The sequence below is a fragment of the Schistocerca serialis genome, chromosome 7 (genome assembly GCF_023864345.2).
Source record: "Schistocerca serialis cubense isolate TAMUIC-IGC-003099 chromosome 7, iqSchSeri2.2, whole genome shotgun sequence".
Classification (NCBI taxonomy): Eukaryota; Metazoa; Arthropoda; class Insecta; order Orthoptera; family Acrididae; genus Schistocerca; species Schistocerca serialis.
Genome location: NC_064644.1, coordinates 433,674,004 through 433,689,785, shown reverse-complemented (window position 1 = coordinate 433,689,785; position 15,782 = coordinate 433,674,004). Strand labels below are relative to the sequence as shown.

The following is a 15,782-nucleotide window of genomic DNA, read 5'->3' as shown; positions in this document are numbered from 1 at the left end:
AACCCGGGATCTCCTGCTTACATGGCAGATGCTCCATCCATCTGAGCCACCGCGGGCACAGAGGATAGTGCGTCTGCAGGGACTTATCCCTTGCACGTTCCCCGTGAGATCCACATTCCCAACATGTCCACACCACTACATTCGTAGTTCGCCTAATAGATGTTTGCCCATCATACTCATTACTCGTGGCAGATTAATCTACCAAGTCCCGTGCGAGTTCGGGCATAGCATGTGCGTTCGCACAAGAAGGTCAATGGCCGGGAAGCCATATTTTAACTATATATGACGGTAGTATCTGTTCCCGAAAGAACAGTTACCGTGGATGACCATGCACTACGAATGTAGTGGTGTGGACATGTTGGGAATGTGGATCTCACGGGGAACGTGCAAGGGATAAGTCCCTCCAGACGCACTATCCTCTGTGCCTGCGGTGGCTCAGATGGATAGAGCGTCTGCCATGTAAGCAGGAGATCCCGGGTTCGAGTCCCGGTTGGGGCACACATTTTCAACATGTCCCCAATGAAGTACATCAACGCCTGTTTGCAGCTAGGGTGTCCATTTAATTATCATTTCATTTCTAGCAAAGCTGCATGGTCATCCACGGTAACTGTTCCTTCGGGAACAGATACTACCGTCATATACATTTGTAAATGATACGGGTAAAACTTAACTTAGCAGGTTTCCAAACATGTCAATTGCAATAGCATGGCCAAGGAAAACTGATGTTCCAAAGGCTGTTTTGATGTGGTCATTTAACCAAAACCTAACACGAATGTCCATCTGCTTCATTAAATTTTGTGAATTCAGAGTTTCAGCAAACAGAAGGACAATACTCTTTCCATTTAAATCTTTCAGCGGAATATTTTTAATGTGTGGCATGAGTGATTTTCTTTTCAGCACATTAAATGTTAGCAGCTACTGCACTGTCAGGAAACACAATTTTGAAGACTTTGTGAATATCTGTATTTGATCAGTATGAATTATGGCATCTGATAGTTCTCCACATCCAGAGTATGTCAGCATCAAACACGTCAGAGGACTCCAGATAATTCAGCATTTTCTTTTCCACTTATTTTCCATGTGGAACACCATCCTCTGTTGTATCTGACTGCTGGGAAGAAGTTACTGCTGGGAAGAAGTTACTGCTGGGAAGAAGTTACTGGCTTTGAAAGACATTTCAATGCATTTTTCTTTCAGACAACATTGCTTTTAAAGTGTCTTGATGTTTCTTATAACCCATTTGTGGCTTCAGGCCAGATTCTCCCACACTGGCAAATGAAAAGTCTTCGGTACATGCAATGCATTATGCTCTATGTTTATCCTTGCCATATGCTAAAAGGCCAATCCTTATACAATTTATCTTTTGGCCAGTTTAAACTGCAGACACATTTTCCACCCCAGTGGCAACTCATTTAAACTGGGGAAATATTCCCGAAAAAAAAAAAATATGAAAAAAGATCTATCTATAAATAATAGCAGATAACATAATGTCAAATATGGGTCATTCTATATGAATATAACCAGTTGTTGCGCCATGGTAGTTGGAATCTTTTTTCACGATAGATATCGACAACTGCATTGTTCTTTCATAGATTATCATCAGAATTATGTCCACCTGCTTAGCTGGGTGGTAACATACTCGCCTCCCATGCATGCGGGCCCGAGTCTCATACACTGCCAGGTTGAGATTTTCTCTGCTCAGGGACTGGGTGTTGTGTTGTCCTCATCATCATTTCATCCTCATCACCAGCACCCAAGTCACCAAATGTGGCGTCGACTGAAATGAGACTTGCACTTGGTGGCCAAACTACTCCAGATGGGGCCTCCCAACCAGCGATGCCATACGCTCATTTCATATTTTTTTATCAGAATTATGTGGCATTACAATTTATTTATATAAAAATATTCAGGGACTGAGAGTAAAAAATAAAATAAAATAAATGAGATCTCTAAATGTTTTTAAATGTGAGCCAAGACAAAAAAATTAATTAATATTAATATTAATATTACAGGAGTAATGATCTGACATGAGGTCATACATTAAGCTTAAAATAATACATTTTAGAAGAAGCATTCAATAAAGATTAGCAACTTAATGAGATTTTGTGGTTTTTATCAAAAATATAATAGAAAAAATGTACTTACCAGTGGAAAAATAATTAAGCAACAGATCTTGTCCTTGCCAGCAAAACACTTGAAGAGAGGAATTGTATCAGCAGGAAGATGGCAGGGGAAATAATAGAAGAACAAATCAACACAACTAACCAGTGCTTCCCAAACGAAATTTCACGTACCCTCAAGTTTAGAATTATGGAGCGCCATCTATTGACAGAATATGTAACTAATGTAAAGCTCCCAAGCTTTCAAAATACCTGAGTTCTGGGTAATTACCTGCAATCTGGCAACAGTCCCACTAAAGACTTTTCAGAGCTTCACAACATAGGGAGAAGCGGGGGAGGGAGTCTCTCAAAGAAATGTCTTTCTCTTCTGGCTGTAGAGGGCTAGGTATGGATATTATGGTGATCTGAGGCAATTGCCCCTGTGCTTGAGCTGAACGACATGCTAAGAGCATTGCCATTAGTTCTGCAATCACAATACACTGAAACAAAATTTCACAGTGACAATATGTGGGTTTGAAGTATTGCTATTTTTGCATAATGATAATGTAAGGAATTTCAAACACTCCTTGGAATTTTTTTCACAACTATGGTGTTCTAAGGAGTATAAACAATTTGTATGCACCCTACAGGATTGACTTTATGATGATTAGAGTAAATAAACAGTCATAAGAATACTACCTACAAAACAAATTGAAAATATTTATCTGGAACTGGAAACATGGTCCATAGTGCACAGAGACTTCATTTCAGCGAGCCCTATAGTAGCTGATTACTGCATGTGTGTTAGATATTGCAGAATGAGGACACCTTGAGTAATAACTGCAACATCAGGCAAAAGTGAGAACCTGAAATATTATCCCCCTCCCCTTTTCCACAAACATACAAATGCTATATTTCAAAAGGATAATGTCTGGCTACTTGTAATGAGGAACATGCAGTCTGCCATCAAAAGAAGACAGATAGAACTACTTCCTGGGCTTTCACATTCTGTTGGTTATCACTTTGTTGCAGAGTAACCACAGGTGATGTAACGAACTCGCCAGTAAGAGAGTTGCCACAAATATATTTCACATCCTCTCTGTTTCCATATCAGTTGTGCTGAGGTTCTTGTTCTAGAATGTGGGATAAGTCAATATTATACACAATTTCCAGACGAAATGATGACATGGTGGCACGTGAATGACAAATAGAGATTTTATACAACTCAGTAAGTATTTTGTGTACTTTACACATCATACAAATATGTGGACCATATATTTCAAGTTTGTTTAACAAATAAATTCTTACAGTAAAACTTTAAAGCAGTCCAAATATACAGCAATGTTATTGCTTTTTCTTGAAGTTCATATGTCATTAATAATGGGTGCTGTACCCCAAGGAAACACACCTGCAATGACAACGACTCTGCAACACAGCTGTGATCAACAGACTGCTATGCTACAGAACCACAGGCTCTATAATGCTGGCCAATAGGCACAGCATACCAACCACAACACGGGCTGGATTGTATATAAACACATTGGCTGACCAAAATACACTGCCTGTGTTTAACCTTTTGCTGGGCACATTGGAAAAGACACATAAACTGGCACTTAAGGGGCTTTCAAGAACCCAGTTCATTTTACTAGGTTTTGTCAAAACTTTTTGTTGTAACAATCACATTGTTATATTTCACACTGATTTTATTATTAGTGGTTCATATGCATCAAATGAAAATTTGTGTTTTATATTGTGTGGTAGTAAATCAACATTATATATTTAGCAACATTATGTGTGAAATGTGGATATGGCACAGAGTGGAGAAGATCAGCTGGACTGATAAAGAGAGGAATGAAGGAGAGCTGAAGAGAACTGGAGAAGAACAGAGGATGCTTCTGACAGTGAAGAACAGGAAACTAAACTGGATAGGCCACAATCTAAGAAGAGATTGCCTTCTAGTAGAGCCAATTGAAGGTACTGTTCCAGGAAAAAGAGGGAAGGGCAGAAGAAGGTTCCAGATGCTGGATGATGTCAGCAGGCCACAAGGATGGTACTAAATAATGAAGAGGAATGCGGAAGACAGAGAAGCATGGAGGGCTATGAAGTCAAAACCTGTTGCAAGGCTGACAACCCAGTGATGATGATGTTTACTGTTACTTTTTGTTACAACAGCTTTGTTTATTTTTGCTACTTACATGCTGTTACTATTGTTACTTATTCAAAATTTTCAAGATATTATTACCATTTTAGGAGAATTGAAATATTCTTATTTCACAGTTTTTGTTACATCTGCAGTGATTGTAAAAAAATTAGAAAAGAAACATTTCAACAAAATGAAATACCTATTAAATGAAATACTTATTCTAGTTCTACTGTGTTTAGAAAACGTCACGTAGCACAACATACTTACTCATTTTTATCAGATTCTAAGCACATCACAATCTAGCTCGAATGGAAACTGCAAACAAATTTTCCATGCTTGTCAAAAATTGCTTTAATGTTTTTTTTCTTTTTTGTTGTCTAGATTACTTGAACACAAAGAGCACCTTTGTCTTTTGTTAGTGGATTAGTGATTTACAGGTTCACTGTGTCCTTTGGGCTCTTAGTCATATCCAAGGGCAAGAAGACAACTTTTTGCTCCCTTATGAAAGAACCTCCAATCAAGTAGTCTTCTGTCAGTGTAAGGATGCACTAACTGTCATCCTGCATGAGCTGTCATCCCAACTGCTGAAAACTGTTGCCTCTTCTGATTTAAACACAGCCTTTGTGGGTGATAATACTACTATATAACCATTGGAGTGATACCAGTAATGTCAATCATATTGTGCAACAGAACAAGAGGCAAATGCTTGTTGTTGTATTTCACGTTGTATGTGCCCGCAAATTGATCCATGGTGCCAACAACCCCTTGTGCTGACTGTAATGCTTTATTACTTCTTGCTTATTTGCATCACCAATTACAGTTCTTGATGAGTGAGGGGAGGAGACAAGCGCAGTATAACTGCTGATGATTTCTTTAGTAGATATGATACTAGTGATAAGCAATCATAAAATTCAAAAAAAGATTAATTTACTTCTCTTGAACGATGTGGCTGAATCTTCTTAGGCACTTCTATTCCAAAATAGATGATTTTCACTGCCAGTCATTCCCTTACTAATGATATGCTACTGAAAAAATTGACAGCTACAAATATGGCTGCACTTTCTGAATCATTTTGTGATTGGATCTTTTATGACTCTGGAACCCTGAATTACTTCTCTTTGGCCAAGTTGTTTATCCAAGCACATCAGTCCATTTAATGGAAGTGTATTTCTGGACTCACAAGCCTACCATATTTAGCAGGTTTGCTTTTCATGTACTGTTGAAATGGGCATTTCCTTCTACACTGCTGGCCATTAAAATTGCTACACCAAGAAGAAATGCAGATAATAAACGGGTATTCATTGGACAAATATATTATAGTAGAACTGACATGTGATTACAGTTTCAAGCAATTTGGGTGCATAGATCCTGAGAAATCAGTACCCAGAACAACCACCTCTGGCCGTAATAACAGCCTTGATATGCCTGGGCATTAAGTCAAACAGAGTTTGGATGGTGTCTACAGGTACAGCTGCCCATGCAGCTTCAACACGATACCACAGTTCATCAAGAGTAGTGCCTGGTGTATTGTGACGAGCAAGTTGCTCGGCCACCATTGACCAGACGTTTTCAATTGGTGAGAGATCTGGAGAATGTGCTGGCCAGGGCAGCAACTGAACATTTTCTGTATCCAGAAAGGTCCGTACAGGACTTGCCACATGCGGTCGTGCATTATCCTGCTGAAATGTAGGGTTTTGCAGGGATCGAATGAAGGGTAGAGCCACTGGTCGTAACACATCTGAAATGTATCGTCCACTGTTCAAAGTGCCGTCAATGCGAACAAGAGGTGACCGAGACGTGTAACCAATGGCACACCATACCATCATGCCGGGTGATACGCCAGTATGACGAATACACGCTTCCAATGTGCGTTCACTGCGATGTCGCCAAACACGGATGCGACCATCATGATGCTGTAAACAGAACCTGGATTCATCCGAAAAAATGATGTTTTGCCATTCGTGCACCCAGTTTCGTCATTGAGTACACCATTGCAGGCACTCGTGTTTGTGATGCAGCGTCAAGGGTACCCGCAGCCATAGTCTCTAAGTGAGCTGATAATCCAAGCTGCTGCAAATGACGTTGAACTGTTCATGCAGATGGTTATTGTCTTGCAAACGTCCCCATCTGTAGAATCAGGGATCGAAACGTGGCTGCACGATCCGTTACAGCCATGCGGATAACATGCCTGTCATCTCGACTGCTAGTGATACGAGGCCATTGGGATCCAGCACAGCATTCCATATTACCCTGCTGAACCCATCGATTCCATATTCTGCTAACAGTCATTGGATCTCGACCAACGCGAGCAGCAATGTCGCGATACGACAAACCGCAATCATGATAGGCTACAATCCGACCTTTATCAAAGTCGGAAACGTGATGGTACGCATTTCTCCTCCTTACACAAGGCATCACAATAACGTTTCACCAGGCAACGCTGGCCAACTGCTGTTTGTGTATGAGAAATCGATTGGAAACTTTCCTTATGTCAGCACATTGTAGGTGTCGCCACCGGCACCAACCTTGTGTGAATGCTCATTTGCATATCACGGCATCTTCTTCCTGTCGGTTAAATTTCGCGTCTGTAGCACGTCATCTTTGTGGTGTAACAATTTTAATGGCCAGTAGTGTAAATGCAACAATCTGTTTGTCAACAGTTATGTCAAAGTCTGGACTGAATATGGAAGAAAGCCATGAAATGAACATCCCAAATGTCTCCAAATGGAGCTGATTTATCATGAATCCTATGATCAGCCCATGTTTCCAATTTGTCACATCTGAGAAAATGTGATAACTTTAAATCTTTTTAGGCACACTGTTGCCCTGAAAACTGGCCTATCATGTCCCTCATTCCACTGTTCACTCACATCCTCCTGGTCTGATCTGTAAGCTCTAGAAGATATAAGCAAAAAACTGCAGGCATTTACTTCTTTTCAATCTAGTACCTTCCACACCTTAGGGGCACTGCATGGGCTGTTCAAAAAGTATCCAGTTTTTATTTATAAAATCAATATTTATTGTGGTACCCTTGTTTGACACTAGTCATCTTCAAAGTAGTTCCCTTCAGCTTCTACACACCTCCCTCAATGCTGTTGCCACTGCTGGAAGCATTGCTGGAAAGCCTCTTTTGGTGTAATGCACAGCTGCTCCATCAAATTATGCATAATGTCTTCCTTATTCTGAAATCTGGTCCCTTCCAGAGCCTTTTTCAGTTTAGGGAGAAGCCAGAAGTCACTCAGTGTTAGGTTATGGGTGTAGAGAAGCTGACAACAGCCGAGTTGTGTTTGGCCAAAATCTTTGAATTAACTGAGAATTATGAACATCTGTATTATGATGGGGAAGGTGCCAATTGCCCGCCCACAAGTTCAGGCATTTGCATCTCACTGCTTCATACAGACAACACAGAACTTCCTGGTAGTACTCCTTATTGACAATGGTACCTTCTGAGGCACACTTGTGATGGACCATGCTGCTAGAGTAAAAAAAAAAAAAAAAAGCTGTCAGCATGACTTTCACATTGCTGCAGACTTGCCTCACTTTTTTGGGTTCTCGGGGATGAAGGATGCTTCCATTGCAATGACAGAAATTATGTTTTTGATTTGTACCCACAAACACATGGACTCATTACCAGTGACCACTGTGTTGAGGAAGGTGTGATTATTGTTCACAGTATTCAGCACGTCCTGTATGGTCTTTGAATGAAGTTACGTTTGCTCAGTTGTATGCAACTTTGGTACAAATTTTGCTGAGTTCCTCCTGAGGTCCAAATGTTCCGTTCAAATGGACTGAATGGATCCAATACTAATTTTAACCTCATCTGCAAATTTTCTGATTGTGATTCATCTGTCTTTCATCACCAGGGTCCTTATGTGATAAACAAACCTCATTTGTGTGTGTTGAGTGCCTACCTGAAAGTGCTTCACTGTTCACTGATCAGCAGTCATCTTTGAAGAAGTTGTGCCACTTCTTTATCTGTATGGTACCATTGCCAAGCTTAAAACAAAATTTGATGCAATAATGTTGTTTCACTTTTCCTGTCACTTACCAACTACACAAAATCCAACAACTTCCACTTACATGTGTTCACTGGTCAACAGATAGCCAGCAACTGGTTGTTTCCACAGTCATGAAAAAATTCAGGCATGCACACAATATATGCTTACAAACAGAGAGCACATGCACCTCAATACCATTGCTGGTTTCAACAATAAAACATAAAGTCGTATAGCTTTTGAACAGACCTCATTTTAAGACATTCTTCATTCCACATGTAGATTCACCTAGCATCTTGTTTGTTTCCCCTTACCACAGCAGATATTATTTCTAGGACAATTAAAAGCTTTACAGCTTCTTTTATCAAACTAGATGGTGGCTTTTACGACCAGGTTTATCCCAAATTATATTACAAGCTGGAGTTGGGCATTTAGTTGGAGGCTCATTGCACCAAATCATTCAATTTTTTCCAGTGATATAATCTTTCATTGTGTTGTCAGTACTTACTATTGCTTCATCATCACCGTGAATGACATCCTCTTCATTATCTTCCTTTTTCATAACATTATTGAATTCCTTCTCTTCCTACCTGAGGGCAAGTATTCATAATCATCCAGATCAAAGATACTTTAATTATCCACATCAGCATTAGCCCACATCAGCCTCTTCACCATGAACAAGTCTTCCACAGACTATAAACAAAAAATTAATGCTATATTTATTTCTAACCTAAGTATTAGACAATAGTTTTTCCAACAATTCTCATAATTCATGACTTACTTAAGACAAGTGAACAGTCATTTCTTTCTTTTTATGAATTATATTATATGTATATCAAAAACTGCAAGATCTGAATACAAATATTGAGCTTATCTGATAAAGTCAAACATCAACTACTTCCCTCATATCGACATTGCTGTCTGAAGCTTAAAAAATGGGCAACCTTCATTGTTAATAAGTTTTGACAACTTCAGCCATTTTCTTGCAACATGGAATCGGTCAAACCAGCTAGGGTCGTTCAAGAGCCCGAGTGGCCACTTTCGTTCATTCTTGAACTAAGTTATCATAAACTGAAGAAATAAATTAATGGTGTTTTTGCATAGCAGTCCTTTAGATCATAGCTTGGAAAGAGATATCAGGGCCGATAAGGAAGTGATTACAGTAAGTAATGAAGCACAAGTATATAAGGGACATGGGTCTCAAAAGACCCCACGTGTCCAGCACAGGGTCAAGAATTGACATCTAGCAGTTGCCATGAAAAACACGCGGAGCAAGCCTCACATTCTGCAGTGAATGTATCACTGTTAATGGTACTAGATTAACAGGCACTACATAGTATCTGCTGATCTCTTGTTTGCCAAACACGAAACAGTTATCTGTCCACCAGGTGTGTGCTTAAGACGACACAAATTGCAAGGGTACTAAACAAGTTTTCTCGTTTCAGCAAGGCAACACAGAAACAAGAAATGCTGACACACCTACTGCTTTCCATCCAGCACATTGGCAAGAACACAAAATTCTTCTGAAAAAGGGCTACTTGTGAGTTAGTTCAGTTTGCTGAATCAGTGGAATCTACAACTTACAGAGTCCTGAGTTCTAGTTGCAGCTCTAATCTAGGATCTACTCAGCACAGCATCTTATCAGTTCCAACAATGGCACCAACCGAGGAGAATCACCACAACAGCACCACAACAAGCCACCAGCAGTTGCAGCTGGAGGTACCACCACCACCGTTCTAGGCCTCACTTTGGCACTGTGTTTATGGAACAGTATATGCCAGTTGACTTTGAATTTGTGATTGTACCAGGTAACTACTGTCACAGACTGACATCCTGCTAGATTTTTTACTATCCTCGCTGATCGTATAAACTCGTGATCTGTGAACACTAGATTCACTATCTTCTAAGTGAATGTTATATACACTCTCTGCATAGTCATTTCGCACAAAGACATTTTCAGAACTTTATTGCCAGTTCACCACACAAATTCCAAGGGTACTAAGCAAGTTTTCTCTTTTCAGCATGGCAACACAGAAGCAAGAAATGCTGACACACTTACCACTTTCCATCCAGCACATTGGCAGGAACACGAGGCTCTTTTGAAAACTTTGGCCCACCCGGGCATTACCCTACCCCCACACAAGAACAACATTACCTCTGCCATTCCAAGAATTCAGTAAGGAGATTAAGCCATGGCCAGCCTCCATCACAAGGCTGGAGCAATGTTTCGCAGCCTCCACAATTTAAGGTGACACTACTAGAAGATCTTTTCTTTTAGTGTGCTACAGTGCTGATGCATATTATTCTTCAACGATTTAATCATACTCACAATTAATATCAAGGAATGTCATTTCCAACTCTAGAGGATTTTCTGCCAGTCCTTCATCCTCTTAAACAAACACAAAGTCCAAAGTTTTGCAGCCATCACAGTACCAATATATGCCCTCTGGGCACAACAAATTTACAAAGCCCCATTACAATATGCCTACAAGCTTAAAACAATTCAATCTGCCTGTGACACCATTTCTGGAAACCAGTACTTTCCAAGGGAGAGTATCTCATAACAATATTGATTCCTCTTATGTATAAATTACACATTGGATTACTGCACCCAATGCATGCACAAGCTCCTTGGTTTCCTCAGGTCTCCTGAAGAACGGGATATGACCTGTCAGCTTTGACCAATGAAGTCAGAATTTGCCAGAGATCATTTATTACAGAATTGTAACAGCTGAGAGGAGTGTTCAGAAAAAAAGGAACACAGGAGAGAAAAAATATGGTAGACATATATCAATGCCAGTGGTATTTTGAGCTTAATGTTAAGGATATCGCTTGTTTGTGTCCTAGCACTTCTGTGGAAAATAAAGGGGGAAAAAGTGATAGAAGTTGTAGTAGCATAGAATACCTCACGTCAGATATATATGAGTTGTATCTCTAACCTCAGTCGAGCTGTATAGGTTAACTGCAGTATTGGATACAAATTTAACATGTGTCGATTTCTTCGTTTTCGTTAGCATTAGTATGCTGTTGTTCAGTTGAACTATATAGGTCAACTGGAGTACGGGATACAAATTTTACATGTGTTTTTTCTTTCACCCCCGCTACCACTGATAATATGTTACATAGATAGTAGTACTACCGACGGCAGAAATATCTACGTACGTAATATTTGTATCCCCTACTTCAGTTGACAAGGAAATCCATGAACGTTACATTGGAAACGTGTACCTCACTTGAACTACGCCAAGGCACAAGACGCTCTTTTTTTGGACGCTCATAGTATCGACTGAAAGTTATAGTCTTGCTAGCGACAACAAGAAAACCAACAGCAGTGAAATTTGTATCCCATTGTTTAGTTGAGCTACATAGGTCAACTGAAAAATAGAATAATAGTACTAGAGAATGGGAAATAACAACATTTATAACATAGGTATTCTGTACTTTAATTGACCTATGTATGTCAACTGAAGAATAGGATACTAGTGCTACGGAAGATGAAAAATAACGTACTAAGTAACATTTGTATTCTGCTCTTCAGTTGACCTACATAGGTAAATCACATCAATGTTACATATATCGCTCTTTTTGTCTAGATAGTACCAGTACCCCATACTTCAGTTGACCATTATATGTCAGCTGAAGTACAGGATACAAATTTTGTGTGTCGGGCTTTTCGCATTTATTAGTGCTAGTATAGACTCGAAAAAATCGTACTGATACTAGTGCTGGAAGAGGGACCAAGAGCAACAGCTGCAAAATTTGTATTACGTACTGCAGTTGACAAAAACATATCGGTGTAATACAACAGTGAAATATGTCAAAATAGAGAACTGCAGTAAAACAAAAAAAATAAAAAACTGAACTTACCACATGGAAACTCCTCTGCAAAAAAACCGAAGCTCGCCTAAAAAAGACATCAACAAAAGTCACATACTCACACACAAAACAAACACAACATCACACACACACACACACACACACACACACACACACACACACACACATTAAACACCCCCCCCCCTTTCCCCCCAATCTGAAATTATCTAACAAATTTTGGATGACACACATTTAAGAAAACACTTAAACGGGAAATACATATTGGGTACACTACGCCTCCATGAATATTCACCTAAGTGACTGTGTACTGTCGATATCCATCATTTCCCCCTCTCTACAACAGATTTAATAGCTGACCAATAAACTTCTATACTATTTGTACAAGCCCCAGTGGATAAAGATCTAAATTAAATATTGCAATTAACAACAAGATGCTGATAACCCCTATTCCCCAAATCCCTATATGGAGAAAAAAATCTGAAATTACTACGGAACCCTCTGCAACGTGATCTTCAATTAATGTGACCAAAACTTCCTTCGTTGGATTGGGAACTACTTTAAAAACTATATTGTCACATTCTTGACCTGAAACTACAGCCCCCCAAACCCATAATCCTACTGGAGGTTCCCCTCCGTTGTACTTCCTCCTGCCAAAGTGTGACTTGTCGATTTCGACTATAACACCCCCACCCCCCTCCAACGGCCCCCTATACTTTGTGTACTCCGCACAAACTTCCCTGCAACAAGAGTACCCTTCTACAACTGTATGCTCATTCACAGCCACACAGGATACCTCAAACACCAACAGTATGTAATTTTTATGATATCCCTTAAGGCGAGCTCAGATTTCTCAAACCATATTCCTCGTCTAATAGACCGCCACAACCAATCTTTGCTGCAGCGCAATACGAATAAGTCATGAGTACCACAAGCAGACACATTTGTCAGGCACATATGTTTGCCGCACTCACGACATCGAACATAACTGGCAACAAGACCACACATTTGTAAAAATCAAATCACGGCCAACATGTCTATGCCCACAGCCTCCTTTATATCATCCATATTCATTGGAATAGATAAATCCATACCTACAAATGAAACTGAAAAACTAAAAATTCTCCTAAAATAAAAAGCTGTAGGTCCAAATTATCTCAAACTCACTAAGAATGAAATTAAGTGCCGAATGAATTGCAAACAACCAATTATTTAAATCAATGTACACGTAAAAAATTTTATTTAATTTTATTTAAAACCACATTCAATTTTTTTAATGTACAATGATGGCACTTATCCACAGCAGACAACCAATTTATTATCTATGGCTGGAAAGTAAAGACATTAATATCTATGAGCAACCTATGAAGTCATCGGTCAAAGCCAATGGGTTGTATCCTGCGCTTCAGTAGACCCGTTTCCTCCACTCTATTCTATAGCACCATTACTTCCCCACCTGCTGATTTACCCGAGCATTTGTCAAGCGTCAGTGAGCTGTTCTCCAAAGAGTTTTCAATGGCTGACATGACACCCTTGATAACACCATCATCCCCACCTGCAAACTACATCCTGGCCACATCTCCAATTGAATCACCAATTTCATGGAACTCTACCATTCAGGAGATGGATCAAACAATGTCCGAGTGTGGCACGTTCGATGTTCCTAGCTTCCCAGAATGGCGCAACATCCAAATGTCGGACAGTTTGCAGGGAACAGTGCATGTGCTTCACAGTACTGAAGATTAGGATGACGATTCTTTGATAGTAGCATTTAGCCCTCCCACCAACATCAGTAGTACATGGTCACATACCTTCCCTCACTCCTTCAGTTTAAGTTTGCCATGTGGAACAAGAACATTGTGTTCAGAAAGCTGTATTCCAGAACTGGTCATACAAGGTAGCAGATTCTATTGCCTGCACCTCACACCATTTTGATTCTTCCCCCTTCCATGCAATGGTCTCTGCAAGCTCCAAGTCTGGCTATCACAAGACATCAAACTCAGGCCAGCAATCTGCCCTTGTCGGGTTTCTTATAAATTGTTCTGTAGGGCCATGCACTCTTCTCATGGCAATCAGTTGGGCTTCCATCTCGAATGGACACACGTCTCTTACTCTGTCACTGTTTACAGAAAGATGAAATTGCAAGACATAGCATACCATCCAATGATCCACCCTCTACAACACACCTGCATGATCAGCTCTCCAAGAATCCTCAACTGGATGGGAACACCAACAGTCACAGAGACCCCCCACACCATGCAGGGTTGCAACCACTCCCCATCGAGACAACTTATGAGGGCCACAGCATGACTTGCTTGTCTTTCAGCTGCTCCCTTATAGAAATTTAAACAAAAACACTGGCCCACACCAGAACATGCCTTCATTGCCAACTCCTGTGATGAAACTCGATCTTCCATGACAACGATAATGCATGTTTTTCTTTTCAGATTTGTGGCGGATGTTTCCATTTGAGCCAACACCTGCTTTCACAGCTATGCATGGGCCATTCACACAATTGTCCGGAAGGCTCTTCATGACTTCAGGTCAAGTTTTCCCTTGGGGAGGGAGGGACGCAACACCGGATCTTCGACCAAGTCAAGTACTGAGGTGGCTTCTGATCTTTTCTCTCATGGGAAGGGATGTTATATCCCTGGCTATAGCCTGCAGCGACAACTGCCCAGTGACACTTGTGACAAGCAGGCTAGTGTGCTACAGAACTACAGGCTCCACAATGGCTGGCATCTGCAGCATATCAACCATAACACAGGCTGGATTGTATATCAACTCATTGACCAACCAAAACATTCTGTCTATGGAGTTAGTCTCTATGAGGAATGCGCAGTGCCAGCCTCACCACCCACAGCGTGTATGTCACCATTAATGCTGCTACACTCACAGGCACTGCTTTATGTCCACTAAGTGTGGAACAGGTATCTATCCACAAGACAGGTAATACCTATCTGCTGGATTATATCCTCAAAGTAGGTGACATTACACTTCCAGGAAATTAGAATAACTTTTCATACCATTGAGATGTAGGCACACTAAAGCTTCTTACGTCTGAAATGCTCATACACCCCTACCAGGGATCTTCAGTTTCAATGGACATCCTGTTTGGCACTTGTAAACTTAAAAACTCTTCTAATAACTCCTCGTCACCAACCTTTTCTTATGATTCATATTAACAGAAAGAAAGGAAAGATATCTGGAAATACGAAGGCTGGAACTTAAATAGTGGCAACTATCTATTCACAACCGATACAAAAGAGTTAAATGTTTGCACCTGTTACTGTCCTTCAAACTAGTCACCAGCGTTGTGTAGAACCCATTGCCAGTGATGTGGAAGGCATAGTATGCCGTTAGCAGAGCCTGTTCTGTTGATGGTGTGAATGGAGTGGTCAACTGCCTGTCAAATCTCTGGAATAGTTCTGAAGCGAATGCCACAAAGTGGTTCCTTCAACTTCGGAATCAAATGAAAGTCACAAGTACTTAAGTCTGGGGAGTATGGTGGATGGTACAGTATTTCCCAGTCCATCGACCAAACAGAGCAGCCACAGCTTGCGCTGCATGCGCCTGTGCATTGTCGTGCAAAATGATGGGTGGTGGGTTGCGCAGAAAGTGTCGCCACTTCCTTTGCAAAGCTCTTTTTATTATTATTATTATTATTGAGCATCGCCTGCGACTTGCTTTGCAAATTGCAAAAGAAGCGAC

General features: G+C 40.4%; 1 non-coding gene across 1 annotated transcript; it reads left to right on the top strand.

Moving 5' to 3' along the window:
- The first annotated feature begins 423 nt into the window (after positions 1–423).
- Positions 424–498, top strand: Trnat-ugu (transfer RNA threonine (anticodon UGU)). Its single transcript has one exon. It is a non-coding gene; the product is annotated as a tRNA-Thr (tRNA).
- The last annotated feature ends 15,284 nt before the right edge of the window (positions 499–15,782 follow it).